We start from the raw sequence: 15,091 nt of genomic DNA on the forward strand, positions 1-15,091 counted from the left end.
AGGAGGAACAATTAACACATTATGCCACCTTTGACACAAACAAAAGCCACAACAATCAACCCAAACGCAAGGGTAAATAATAATAAATAATAATAAAAGCAGCTAAAGTCAAGTATGAGGGTTGAGTGTGTGTGTGTGTGTGTGTGTCTGGGTGTGTGTGTGTTGCACATCTGCTGCTTATGCTTAACTCAAACTGTCCAATAAAACAAAGCAGACCGCTAAACACTTGAAGCGAGCTGCCTAATTATCAAAAAACAAGCGAACAATGAAACTCAATCAACATTTTTTATTTAAATTTTATTTACCATGCAAAATGGCCGAAAATAGCAGAAAGCCGAAGAGGAACAAGGAAATAAAATGTAGAAAAATAGTGGACAATAATAAGTACGGATTTGGTTGGAGTATTGGGCCGGAATATAATACCATGAATTTTAAATGATTTAATTATTATATTTTTTGAACTGTTTTTCAACTTTAAAATATAGCAAATAAGCGAGATTTATAGTTTTTATAAGACCTACTTTCTTTATTAATCAAATAATATTGGGTCTAATATATATGAAATCAGAATATATAAGTTCATAATGTATTACTTTATATCAGTACATTAAGTTAAATATTTATTTAACGCCATTCGAACAGTCGAACAGTCGGAAAAAATATATTTCAAATAAATCAAAAAATGTCAAGATTTAAACTTATCAAATAATTTTACAATAATTGTAAAGAACTATAAATTTATAACTGAAAAGTTAACAAAGATTGAAAAATCTGGTGCCATTAAAAAAATGTTAATCAGATATGCAAGATGTTTATCTAATATTTGTTTACTTATTCATAATATTTGTTTTAATAGTTCCATACACAAATCATAAACTAGCTTCTCTATAAAAAGAATTCTACATATACTAATTAGAAAATTAAATTTTTATACAGTTTGAAGCTCTTTAAATTAAAATAGATGTAGTCTACTAAGATTATTGACTACTATTATTTTACATTTAATTTAACAAAGCTTTAACATGATTTTATAATTTTCTTTCCTTTCTTTTCCCATTTCAAATTGATACTTCATTCATAAAAATTGATTATTGAGCTGCTCTAGTTTCCCCTACAATTTTATTATGAATATTTTCATGAGACTCAAATTCGAATTGGATCTCTTGAGCATTTGTCTAGCTGAGCTTATTACGGTCACAGCGTAATCGCTATCAGCTTTCACTTTTGTGGCTGGCACAGAGGAGACCACAGGGAGAATAGGGAGGGGAGAGAGGAGAAGAGAGTGCAGGAGACCAGAGAGCTCTGCCGCTTTCAATTAACCCTCATTAGGGGCTCGTTTCACAAAGTAAAAGGGAATGAGATGCCGACAAATTGATGGAGCTTTTTACCTGAGATCGGGAATTCCTAAGCAAATGCGTGTCGCAATTAATTAAGCTGCCAATGCAAAGAGAAAGAGAGGAGAATGGAGTGAGAAGAGAGAGTAGAACTGAGAGATGACGCAGTTGCTTCGAAGGCAGGACGAGAAGTTGCCGCAAGGATAACGTCGTTGACGTTGTCGGCATCGTTTGTTCAGCTATTTTGTTTGTTTGTTGGAGAATTGCCTCTGCCTACTCCTCCTCTGCCTTCTACTCCTCCTTCCCCTCTCTCTTCTTGCTGCATTGGCATCCAATTTCATTCCTTTATGCGACTTATTGAGTTTACTGTAGTACACTCCTGGTTCATTCTTTTTGGCCAGAAGGGTGTCGTCTACGAGTCGCAGTTACCCGTCGTTGTCTCTGCCTTTCGGGCAAAACTTTAAAGCACATTGCCGCATCCTTTTATCTCCCCCTCGCTCTCTCTCTCTCTCTCTCTCTCTTCGAGAGTTGGCGCTGCCAACGTGTGCGTAATTTAAGCTGCAAAACGTGTCCTGCCAACTTGACGCAATGATTGCGCTTTTTGCCAGCTAATGAAATCAAACTGAGACGCGTGCAAGGGATTACTAAATACTCAGTTACACTCAGAGAAAACACGCATATCAAAATTTATACATCATATTTGATTAATGTTACATTTAATATAAAAATAGTAAAACTATCATAAAATTTTCCTTACCAACCCCTTGACATTTTTTCAAATATTTTGATCCCTTATAACTTTGTCAAAACTCAACCGATTTTCATGCGGAATGTCATTTTGTTCATGATTTGGCCCCGAAATTGATTCTACATTCAAATTTTATAGAGTAAAAAAATTTCATATTTTTCGACTATAAGCCAAGAATCATCTAATTTTCCTTACCAACCCCTTGACATTTTTTCAAATATTTTGATCCCTTATAACTTTGTCAAAACTCAACCGATTTTCATGCGGAATGTCATTTTGTTCAAGATTTGGCCCCGAAATTGATTCTACATTAATATTTTATACAGTAAAAAAATTTCATATTTTTCGACTATAAGCCAAGAATCATCTAATTTTCCTTACCAACCCCTTGACATTTTATCAAAAACTTTGATCTCTCATAACTTTTTCAAAACTCAACCGATTTTCATGCGGAATGTCAATTTGTTCATGATTTGGCCCCGAAATTGATTCTACATTAATATTTTATACAGTAAAAAAAATTCATATTTTTCGACTATAAGCCAAGAATCATCTAATTTTCCTTACCAACCCCTTGACATTTTATCAAAAACTTTGATCTCTCATAACTTTTTCAAAACTCAACCGATTTTCATGCGGAATGTCAATTTGTTCATGATTTGGCCCCGAAATTGATTCTACATTCAAATTTTATACAGTTATAAAATGTCATATTTTTCGACTATAAGCCAAGAATCATCCAATTTTCCTTACCAACCCCTTGACATTTTTTCGAAAACTTTGATCTCTCATAACTTTGTCAAAACTCAACCGATTTTCATGCGGAATGTCTTTATGGCTATAGGTTTGCCTCTTAATTCATTCTGCATTCAAAACTATGCAATGGGCCCCACTTGGGTTTTTTCTAAAATTCATGATTTTTCATCTTAAGTTTCAACTTGTAAGGAAAATCTTATGTCATAATAAGTATACAACAATATTTTAGCATTTTTCATTCTGGTTTTAGTAGCTTTCACTAGGAAGGGATGAAACAAGGACAAAGAGAAAGTCTAAGCCAGTTTATTATTTGTTTTGGGCATCATATCGAATTTGGCGTAACCTGTCAACACATTTCAATAAAAATGTATAAATCAAAAGGAATGAAATTATAAATCATTTTGCCTCCCCCGACGACAGCGTGTTTCCACCCCTGGCACAAAATATAAGCACACAAAACATAACCTCACTTGACATTAGGGGTTACAACAGCTACAGCTACAGCTAAAATAAAAAAAAGAGGGCAACAAACATTGCGCTGCATAACCCTCCCCCAACCCCTCTCTCTCACTCTCTTTCCACTCTCGACTCTCCCCTCTACTATCTGCCACCCCTCGCTAACAACCCTGACAGCGTCTGTCCGGAGGGCGCACTCGAAATATGTTTGGCTTAAACTGAAACAAAATACGATCAAATGTAATCAAGCGAATACAATTACAACTACAATGAAATTATGCCGTTTTTTTATGGTAAATTGTAACAGCTAAAATGAACAGAGAAGGGAAGAAAGTAAGAGAGAGACAAAGAGAGAACTGTAACTAAATTTTACTGAGATATCTTTGTGTTTAGCAGCTGCTTAGTTTCATCTCAAACTCAAACTCAAACTCAAGTGCCAAGTCTCAAAGTCCACTTCAAACGTCAAGTGCAATGAGCAAAAAGGGGGTAGATACTTCACCCCCTCATCATACCCTTGTGAAATTATGAATATTATTCAATTTAAGTGCCTAAATGCTGTGTAATGAGTTGCACATCTGTTCGTGTTGAAGGTTTCAAGTGCGACACAAAAGTCAGAGACTTTTTCTGTATAGTCCAAATTTTCGTATTATTATTATTGTATTATGGCACTTGCCGTCATTCTATTATGTGTCAGATGTCAAGTGTACACGGCATCCCTTTAAAAAAAAAAAACATACACAAATCGAATAAGCGAGAAAATTGTTTTTCTTTTCATATTTAACGAGCTGAAAATTGACAAATAAACTGATTAGATCAATCTTAATGATATACATTTATATAAAAGTTATCAAATTTTGTGTAATTGTGTTTTGACTGGAATTAAAGTTGCTCAAGGAGTGGGAAAAATATCTCTTATGCAGAAAATGTACAAGAATTATATATTAGTATAATATATTATTTCTGATTCCTTAACACAATATACCTCAAGTAAATAAATATATGAGCATAGAAAATTAAAAAAATATATTATATTTAGCTAGATGTAATTTCCCAACTTAATTCTTATCTTATTGTTCTAATAAAATATTGTCATAATGAAAAAAATAAAAATCAACAGCGCAATTCAATTATAAGGTAGTCATAGAGAAAAATTCAAAACAAACTAATAAAAAGGATTATTTGATATGAGATTATCTAAGTGTTTTAATTATGGGTTATAAGCAAATATTTATATATTTCTTGAAAATGTTTTAAAAACGATTCTATAAAACTCTAGGACATTTTCAAACTTTTATAATAAATTGAATGTAAAAAAAAAAAAAAAAAAAAAACAACAACAAAAAAAAAAAGACATCTAGTTACTTAAAATTACAAAATTTTGTAGAAATTATTTCAATTTCCTCTGAGCTATTTTGCTGAAAGACTAAAGAATTTTACCAAAAAATTAGGTTATTATATTAGTAGATAAATGTAGAACTTCTTTGGACAAACTATTAAGCTTAAGACTTTAACTAATTTGTAGCTTAACAACACTTTCCAATACAATACCAGAAATTTCTCTTACGAATAATTAATTGAAAAAAAAGGGATTATTTCTACAATTTTAATAAGTATGGGATTGATTTCGAAATCATATTATATGTGTACATGCAATATTTATTAAATTATTCAAAGAGTGCCGCAGTTAAACAAACTCACAGATATTCCCAGAGATTCTCAGATACAAATGCTTGTCAGTTTAAATGAGCCTTGGGCTTAAGTTGTCAAATTAGGCCCGAAAAATCAGAGAGAACAATTTCAATTTGGGCTCATGTGACTCACTGCGAGTCAATCAAAAGAAATTTTCAACGAAATGCGGCAGGTATTACATATGTATTGGTTACCTTTCTATACCCTCCTATACTCTACTCCTTCCTCTCTCTCTTCCCTTTTCTTCCTGAAACGATATGTGAAATGTGACTTAATCAGCTTTATATAAATGCTTGTTTTGACAACGTCTCTCAGCTTGAACTTCATTCTCAGTATTTTTTTTGGGTAACAACCCACACACTCACACACACAAGCTGCTTATTATAATTACATGTATGTATACAATATGTCAAGTAATTGTTGTGACAGCGAAGTACATAAAGATATATATTTATTACTATTTTTTTAAATACTTAAAGCAGAAAAATTCTTTTTTTTACTTCTGAAAACTATACTTAAAAAAAATAAAATAAATAACATACCAACATATTTTTCCACATTTTACTTTGTCAACACAATTGCTTGACGTACTGTAGGGATTTATAAAAAAATACATTTTTATTGGTCTGAAATTTGTGACATGCTTTTTGGGGCTTTTGATTTCCGCATTTAATTAATTTGTGTAACATGCTAATTGGTTTTATGCGTTTTACGCGTATTCAAATCGCTTGTTTATTATTTAATTATTATTTTCAATTTTGTGGTTGTTCTCGTTGCTTTTGTTGTTGTTATTTTTGGTGGTTGCGCGACCTCTATGAATAAATCATAAAACACTTAAATAATTTTCCGTGCACTTGCCACTTTATTATGTGCTAATTAATCACCTAAACAAATTTTTGTTTTCGTCCTCGCTTTGTTGCGTTTTTGCCCCACTGTGGCAACATTTTTTGGCTCACGCAAAATATAATATAATTAAGTTATCAAACCAACAACAACAACAACGGGAACAGCTTGAACAACTTTTAATATATGCAACAAACTTTTAGCCACTGCACACACACACACACAAGCACACACACACACACACACAGGACACACACAACTTTGTAGTCAACTAATTTATTTTGTCATAAGGAATTATTCAAATTATGCGAGTAATCAGCCAGCGTGGAAAACGACAGTCAAAATAACCGCCGGCTAATATTTCGGTTGCTTAGAACTAAATGAAATTCTGCCAGCGAGGGTGGCTACAAAAGTTTTGCAGCTAAGTGCACAAATTAAAAACAAAAAGGAACGCTGCTACATTCAGAAAAGTAATTTTATTTATTAATATTAAAGAAAATCGCTATAAAATTAAAATTAGCGTAGAATTGAAAAAAATTTCTAATTTGCAGAAATATTTTTCCTTAAAATAGAAAGAATTACCCTAAAAAAATCTTTGGGATAAGTTTTCTGTAAATTAAAATGTAGATAAACTTTTGAACTATTAGAAAATAATACCATAATTTAATTTGGTATTTATTAATTTAAAAAAAACAAGTGTGAAAAGCTATAGTCGAGATCCCGATCATAGGATACCCGTTACTTCTTTCAATATATATAAAAGTACTTTAAAGAAATTACTACCTATTAAAAACTACTACTACTACTAAATTCCAACGAACACAATAACAATAAAATTACAATTTTTTTTTTGAGTAACGGGTATAATTATTTCTAGCTTTTTAGAAGAAAAATTCGATTTTTAAGCTATTTTTTAAGGCGAATTTCCCAATTTTAGTGTGAAAATTTACTGTTTTAGGGCGTTTTTACTGTATGACTTTTATGAGTGTACAGGAAAAGGCACTGTAATAAATCAGGGAAGATCTCAGCTACAATGCTGCTCTTGAATAGACAGCATAATAAGTTACAGTGGACTCTAAAAGAAGTTTCCCAACTGCTCTTCTTCTTAAATAACTACTGCTGATATTGAGACAAAGCAGCGATATCAAAGAGAAACCGCTTCATCAAAAAATCAAAAACAGTGACATTCTCTCCCACTCCATCTTTAGCTGCCCCTGCAGTTTAACTCTCCCTCCCTCCCTCCCTCCCCGTACGTCTCACCTTGCAACTGTTGCAAATTAAAAATGCGTCGTGTGTGTGTGTGTGTGTGTGTGAGTGTCAACAAAATGTGAGACAAGCGGAGCGTGTGACAGTCCAACTACCCACGACCCACGACTCAGGTTCCACGTTCCACGACCTGCGACCCACTTCCCACTCTCTTAATAATGCCCACTCTCTTTGACTATTTGCCAGGCAGCTGCTGGGCATATTTGTCGTCCTTTGTCGTCCTTTGTAGCCGATTTAACTGCTTATTAACTGTGCGTGCGACTGTTTCTTGTGTGACGCCCCCCTCCGCCCCTTCCCTTTCACTCCTCCTCTCTTGCCTTCCCTTCTTCCCGCTCTTAACATCTCTGTGCGCTGCTCGGCATGTCAGCAAGTAAATAAATAGCTAATTAAATACAGGGTGACACGTGGCGCAAGCAAACACGCCCTGTCGCATTATTTTCCGCTCTCCCCGCTCTCCTAATACAGTCAAAGTCAGCTAAAGTTAAAGAAGAAGAAGAAGCAGGCCACAATTCAAATTGAAATTGAAAGGAAATTTGAGCGCGTTGATCGAGTGGGTGTTAAATGAGGCAAGCATAAACAGAGAGAGAGCGAGAGAGAGAGAGAAAAGTAACAAGGACTTATCAAAAGGACCTGCTCCCTTTGACTTTTCACATGCGATATTTGAGGCGATAAGTTTGTCTGCGGCTGGCAGCGGTCAAAGAGAGGCAGAAAGGGAGCTGAAGAGGGGAGTGAAAGGGCAAGGGAAACGGAAGTCGTGTGTCTCGCTTTGTATTACTGCGATTTGCTGGCAACCTAAACTATTATTAAGGCTAATGAGGCAGCTAACCAAGGCAGCTCTATAAGGACTTAAATATATATATAAGGTTTACCAGCAGCACTGGGAAAATGTCAATTACATTAGGGTAAATATATTTTCAAAGAGTGTGAATATTCAATTAACTGAGCATACATATAAATATAAACAATAATTATATTCTTTTGTAGAACAAAATATAATGTTAAGTAAGACTTACTGATGTTATAAAAACATTTATTTTTCTATTTTTTTTTTTTGTGCTTTATTCCCCTTATTTATTATAATATCAATTTATACAGAGTTTATACTTTTCTGTTCAAATAAAATATCTTATATATTTATATTCTTTTTATAATCTTAATTACGTTTATTTACAAAAGTTTGTTTTTCAAGGAAAAATGTGGGAGAAATAACCATGATGTGATTTATAAATATATAAAAATATATTCTCTCTTGCAAGGCATCTAAATAAAAAAGTAATCCTTAGTCTAAAAGTTCTCCCTCACTTGAGATATATCTACTTTAAATTAATATATAAACAATAATTATATTCTTTTATAGAATAAAATATAATGTTAAGTAAGACTTACTGATGTTCTAAAAACATTTATTTTTCTATGTTTTTTTTTGCTTTATTTCCCTTATTATTTTACATTTATTAAATGTTTATTACAATATCAATTTATACAGAGTTTAGAATTTTCTTTACAACTAAAATATTTTATGTATTTATTTTCTTTTTATAATGTTGTTTACGTTTATTTACAATAGTTTGTTTTTCAAGCAAAAATGTGGGAGAAAAAACCATGATGCGATTTATAAAAATATAAAAATATATTCTCTCTTGCAAGCCATCTAAATAAAAAAGTAATCCTTAGTCTAAAAGTTCTCCCTCTCTTGAGATATATCTACTTTAAAAAATTTCTATACACTTTAGTCTTTTTATATAAAAAGAAATATATAAGATGTTTGACAAATTATTTGATATTTTATATAATAATGTTTTTTTTCCTGTAATAACTTATAATGAAGTATTAATACTCTGCCGAGCTCGTTTTTCCGATCTGTGCTTTAAAGAGACCAAAGCTCTTTCTTTTTCTTATCAAGCTTTGTCTGAAAGCTCTGCTTAATGAGCTTAAAAATAAAACTTTTAAACAATCTAATTTTAACATTTAAATTTAACTTTCAATTGAATAAACATGTAGAAACTCTTTTTTATAGAAGTTTGCTCCATCTCTTCAGAGTCAGGATTAATTCTGCATAGCTTTCTGTAGTCCTTTTTTTCGAGGAGCTTTCGGAACAAAGGCGGCATCAAGTGTAAATCAATACGCTTGTCGGCTCCTAAACTAATTAAAACATCTTGTGCGCTTTGTGGCAGGGACAAAGCTTTTGTTCGGCTCTAATTTGGTACCGAAAATCGAGTCGAAGACGAAACAGGACGAAACAGGATGCCAGGATGAGGGATGAGGGATGAGGAGTGAGTCGTCCTGTGGCAAGGTCCTGGCTCAGTTGACGGAGCCGGAACTAAAAGCCAACAAAAGAAAAACATGTCATAAACTAGCGCAAAAGGACTCCACGCTGTGTCTCATTGTTCGGGGCTTGGAAATTATGACAGGACCTTGCAAGGACCTGACTGATGTCTGTCTGCCCGCCATATAATTAGGGTTGCCTTTCTGTAGGGAAGGGTCTCGATTCTCCGGCACTGGCAGTTTTTTAATTGAATTAAAGCTTGCACACAAGCAAAGGGAAAATATAAAAATTAAAAATAAAATAAAATGAAAATAAAAAATTATACCCATGCAGATGCATTTGCCAGGACATTAGCTTAGGCGCCGCTATCAATATCCTTGAACGCAACGGGTTGTCTCCCAGCCAGGCTCTAATTATAGAGTCCACATTTCCGAACCCGAACCCGATCCCAATCCCAAACCCGAACCCGAACCCAACCATTTTTCCATGCAATTAATTTCTTATCGCAACGAGTTGAAAGAGTGCAACTTCAATCAAATTGATTGAATTGCATGACATGCGATTCAAAATGGAAATACGTTGATATAATCATACGTTATAGTTGAGTTTAGATTTCATAGCTCGCGATAAACGGCAATTGGCCGGGCCCAAAGGCCAAAGCTAGTTAGCCAAATGGCACAAAACTTTTTCCAATTTGTTAGCCACAAAAACTTTGTTTGGAGATGGAGACGAAAACGGAGACGAAGACGGGGAAGAAAACGGAAGTATGCCAATGAATATGTATAGAAGTAGCTCAACAATGACCGTTATAATGACAAGATGTTGTGTCCTCTTTCTCTACATACACTCAAAAAAATCGTACTCTAAAAATGCGCTAAAAAAATTTAGAGAAAAATTAATTGAGCAAAAAAAGTCCTAAAAAGTCCTTATAAATTCGGTTCTTAAATTATAAAAAAACATATTTTAAAATTAAAAATTTTACCCGTAAATAGTTCCGAAAAACTGACCCTAATTCTTAAAACTCAACCTAAAATCAGCGACATAGTTTTCGAAATTTGTTTTTTTAATTATAGAAATAATTTTGCTTCTGTTACAAAACTTTAATCCTAAAATTGCCTTTATGAAAGTCAATATTTTAACTAAGATTTAGAAAATTGGTCTAAAATAAGCGACTTATTTTTCGAAATTTGTGTATACATATTAAAAAATTCTAGGGTAATATTTGCCCTAAAGAAAATTAATTTTTAGCAAAAAATTTAGAAAATCGCACTTAAAAAGGGACCTCATGTAAGAATTTTATAATTTTTCTAAGTACTAAGAATAATTTTTATTCAGCCACAAAGTAAATTTTCACACTACAATTTTAAAAACTAACCTAAAAATAACGAAATTTCTTCGTATACAATTAGCAAATATTTTGCTTAACTTAAACAAACTCCCCATAACATTTATAAAACTTTACATTTTCGAAAAACATGATTTCAAATATTTATATACAGTACTCTTTTCTAACTTGAAGAAAAGTTATCTTAATTGTAGTGTGATAATTTTAATATCATGTTGCTTTTTTATACAACACAAAAAAATTATAAATTCTCTGAGTGTTTCTTGCCATCTCTGTTGCTCTCTTTCGCTCTCGCTCTTTGCGTAGTTCAAGTTGCAAACAGTTTTATTAAGCTGCTGAGCTCTTGTGTGTTAAAAGTCAATTTTCCAATTTGCAAACTGTCAAAAACATTCGAAAAGCAATTTGTGCCATAGCACATACACACACACACACGCACACACATACGCACGCTAGAGCGAGAGACAGCGTGAGCAAGAGCGAGAGAGAGCGAGTACAAGCGAAATTGCGTATACGCCTTGTATGCTTTTGGGCGACGACACTTTGCGGCAGAAGTTTTCCAATAAAACGGCAAAACTTTGCTGCGAACAAAATTAAAGAAGACGATGAGAATAACGGTTGCCCATGGGGTTGTTCTTCTGCTGCTCTTCTTCTTCGGCTTCTTCTTCTTCTTGCTAGCCGAGTAGTTCAAGCTTACACAGACTTATGAGTTTGTGACAATGTTTGTCAGCTCTATCGGTTAATAAACGGAGCAAATATTTAAAATATTTGTTCAAATATTTTTAGAGATTTTAAATTTTAATAAGATAATTGTTCTAGTAGTTTTGAAGATATAAAATTTTAATAAGATATTTGTTCAAATATTTTTAAAGATTTGAAATATTAGTTAAAAATTTAAGTATTTTTTCTAGCATTTGACATTTTTTTTAGAACTATTAAATTTGTATTCGTTATGGACAGCTAATGATATAACCATTAATAATTATTTTGCCCTTATTTTTGTTATTTCAATTTAAAAATCATTATTAAATATTTTAAAAAATATATTTGTTCATGTTTTTTTCCTCTCATTTTTATTTTTTAAATTATAAATTTATTAATATTTCTTTTAATATTTATTTGACATTTATTTTTGTTTTCTAAATTATTATTTCATTATACAATATTTTAGGTATTTATTTTTTGCTCTCGTTTTTATTTTTTAAATTAATATATTTTTTGACGTTTGTAAATATTTGTTTAAATATTTATTTAACACTTATCTTGATTTATCTTTATTTAATTTGTATTAAATTTATTGTTACTGGGCATTTAAAAGCCGAGCAGCTCGTTTGTAGTTTTCTCACTTTTTATTGTTGCTGTTGTTGTTGTTGTTGTTGTTGTTGTTGTTGTTGGGGGATGATGCTCAACGCCATTTAAGTTTATGGATAAGAGGGGGGATGTCAACCATTTTTCGGAACGTAAATTGTTTGCTGCCAATGTGAAGTTTATGAAAAAGATTAAAGTTGAAAAGTGGTTGACTGGGGGATGGGGCAAGGGGAGGGGGTTGGGTATGGGGGTGGTGCTAAGGGATGGGGGATGCTTGTGGCCTGGCGCGTGCTCTGGGAAAACTCCGGCGCCACATGAATGCCAAATGCCAGCGGCAAAAATGATAATGATGACAATCATGATGATGATGATGATGATGATGAAGCTGCCACATGGGCGGGCAACACAAAATGTTGCAAAATTGAAAATGGCTGAAATGGGCTGCATGTGTGTGTGTGTGTCTGTGTGTGTGTGTGTTTGTTTGTATTTGTGTCGATGGGGTGGAAAATTGAGTTTGGTGCCAGTTGGGGCAGCTTGTAGGAGAGGCAGGGGATGGTAAGGTGAGGGAGGGGAGGGGGGGGATGCTGCCACAACACAGAGCAAGAGCCAAAGATGAAAGCAGACAATTTGCCAGCACTTCATCATCACATTGATGTTTATAATGATGATGTTGATGATGATGGGCGTTTCAGCCATCAATAAAACTCCCCTCTATAGCTGTCTCTTTCATGTTGCTGTCACGCTCTCTCGTTTTTTGGGGCTTATGACGCACCATGAATGGAAATTACAAAATTGATTTTGATGATTTAATTAAAATGAAGAAGCACAAACTCAAATTATAACAGTCGGCGAACGGCAGCAGCAACAACAACAACTACAACAAACTTGGCTTTTGAGTGGCCTCCCTTTGCCCCCTTCCCCTTCCCTCCTGCCTATTCCCTACTCTTCTCCCCACAGCCAAATGTCAATATTCATTTAACATTTGAAACTCTCCCTGTCTCTGTATATGTATATATTTGTGTGTATGTCTGTGTGTGTATGTCTGTATGTGTGTGTGCAAATGTGGCCTAAAGCTGCTAACTTTAATTTATTTTCTTCGTACTGATTTGAGCGACAGGAAATTAGACTTTGAGCTGAGTTTTTGGCTCCTTGAGCTTTGTTATTACTGTCACTCATCTATGCTAATTGAACTATAGATTCATTTTACAGTTAGCCAACTCACTAAACAGTCAAAAGTTACTGTCACAATGTGCACGGCATTTAGACTGTTCTATAGTTAGTCAAGTTATTTAGTTACAGTTCAAAAAGTCTATTTTACACTCATATTTATATTTATACTTGTTTTCTTATTTATTATTTGTTTGATTTTTTTTTTGTTTAAACTATTTACTTGTATTTATTAGGAAAACATTTTTTATTGTAGTTATTATTTATATGAAATTAAGTTTTTTTTTTTAAAGAAACTTCACTTAAAATAAAAAGAAGACTTACTTTTAATAAATTAATTTTTTTATTATAGACATGCTTTATTTCAATAAATTTAGTACGCACATATTTTTAGTTTTTTGAGGTACTTTAATTTTTTATTTGATTTTAATGAACTATATAAACTTACAGTGGAGATTTTTAGCCTCTATTTTGAATTCCATAAACTACATATATTTAATATTTATAATTTGCTATAATTTTCACATTATTAATGTAATTTATTTTTTATTCAGATGGCTCAAGCTATTCAGCAACTGCATTTTATCATTGTAAAAACGAATGGTGGAATAATTCATGTTTATTATATTATTTAAATTGAAATTATTTTCTAATTAAAAGTTAAAATTGCTGCCAATTTATGAAACCTTGCCTTTTAATGGAACAATTAATGTTACGATGATTTACTTAACCGCAATTATTTAATAACAATATTGCATGCATTTGGTAGTGCAATAAAATGTTAATTAGTCACGCTTAAACGTTCTTTTAACTGTTCATTAACTGTTGTATGCAACACACACACACTCTCACACACATACAAATACTTAAATATAAGCAATTACCCAGCAGCCTCAACTACTTATTAGCCTTAATTAGTTGCCAAAGTTGATTTGCTCATGGAAAAGCACAACAGAGAAAATTTTCACTTTCTGTTTTGCCAATAAACGACACTACACTACAAAAGTGGGTGGAAAGAGGATGGAAGGTGGTAGGTGCTTGGTGGGAGAGAGATAGCTATAACTAAAGATCGAAATATGTTTGGTTGCTCAAAGAATATAGGAAATTTACTTATTGAAGCAATTATTAATAGCATTATTAGTTTTTTTTTGTTTCAAGAAAATTTGTTGTGTGCTCTTTTTCAGTTTATCGTACCTAAATCATGTCTAAACATTAAGTATCTAAAATACTAGGGTCGAGTTCAATTGAACTTAATTTTAGTCGGTCTTTTTTCTCTCAGTGTATAGCTGCACGCTCGGCAAATTTGTAATGCAAATCAGTTTCTGCCTGAGCGACAAATTGACAACGAAAATAATTTAACGCGCCATTATGTTTAATTAAACAGACGCAACAACAACAAAAACAATAACAACATCCACACAAACACACATACAATCTCACACAGACTCAAAACAAGCAAAGCAAGGACAACAACAACAACAACATTATGATAATGAAATTTCCATCAAAAATAATTTCTTATTAATTTGCGCAAATTGCATTTAATTACTTTGAGCGCAGCAGCAGCGACGCCGGCGGCGGCAAACGGAAATCTAAAATATGCCAGCCACACTCCACACTGAGTTCCACACTTCCACGTCCCACACTCACCATCCACAAGCAGTCTCTTTAACACGCTCGCTTGCTCGCTCACTCTCATACGGTTGCTCTCTCTTTGCTTTTGCTTTCTCTCTTTTGCGTTTGCCACTAATTAGACAGACGCTTTAACTGCGCGCTGGTTGGCAGAGCTGCTCAAAAGCTCATTGCACACACACACACACATAGTCACGACGAGACAGACAGTTAGACACACGATAATTCTAATTAGAGCTACGGGCAAATTAATTGAATTTTATTTCCACAGCATTTTGGGCCAC

General features: G+C 33.1%; 1 protein-coding gene across 1 annotated transcript in view; it reads left to right on the top strand.

Annotated features, from left to right (window-relative positions):
- LOC117785885 (retinal homeobox protein Rx) overlaps positions 1-15,091 on the top strand; it is a 36,129-nt gene that overhangs the window by 18,303 nt on the left and 2,735 nt on the right. The window lies entirely within an intron of this gene.

This window comes from Drosophila innubila (assembly GCF_004354385.1).
Source record: "Drosophila innubila isolate TH190305 chromosome 2R unlocalized genomic scaffold, UK_Dinn_1.0 1_C_2R, whole genome shotgun sequence".
Taxonomy (NCBI): domain Eukaryota; kingdom Metazoa; phylum Arthropoda; class Insecta; order Diptera; family Drosophilidae; genus Drosophila; species Drosophila innubila.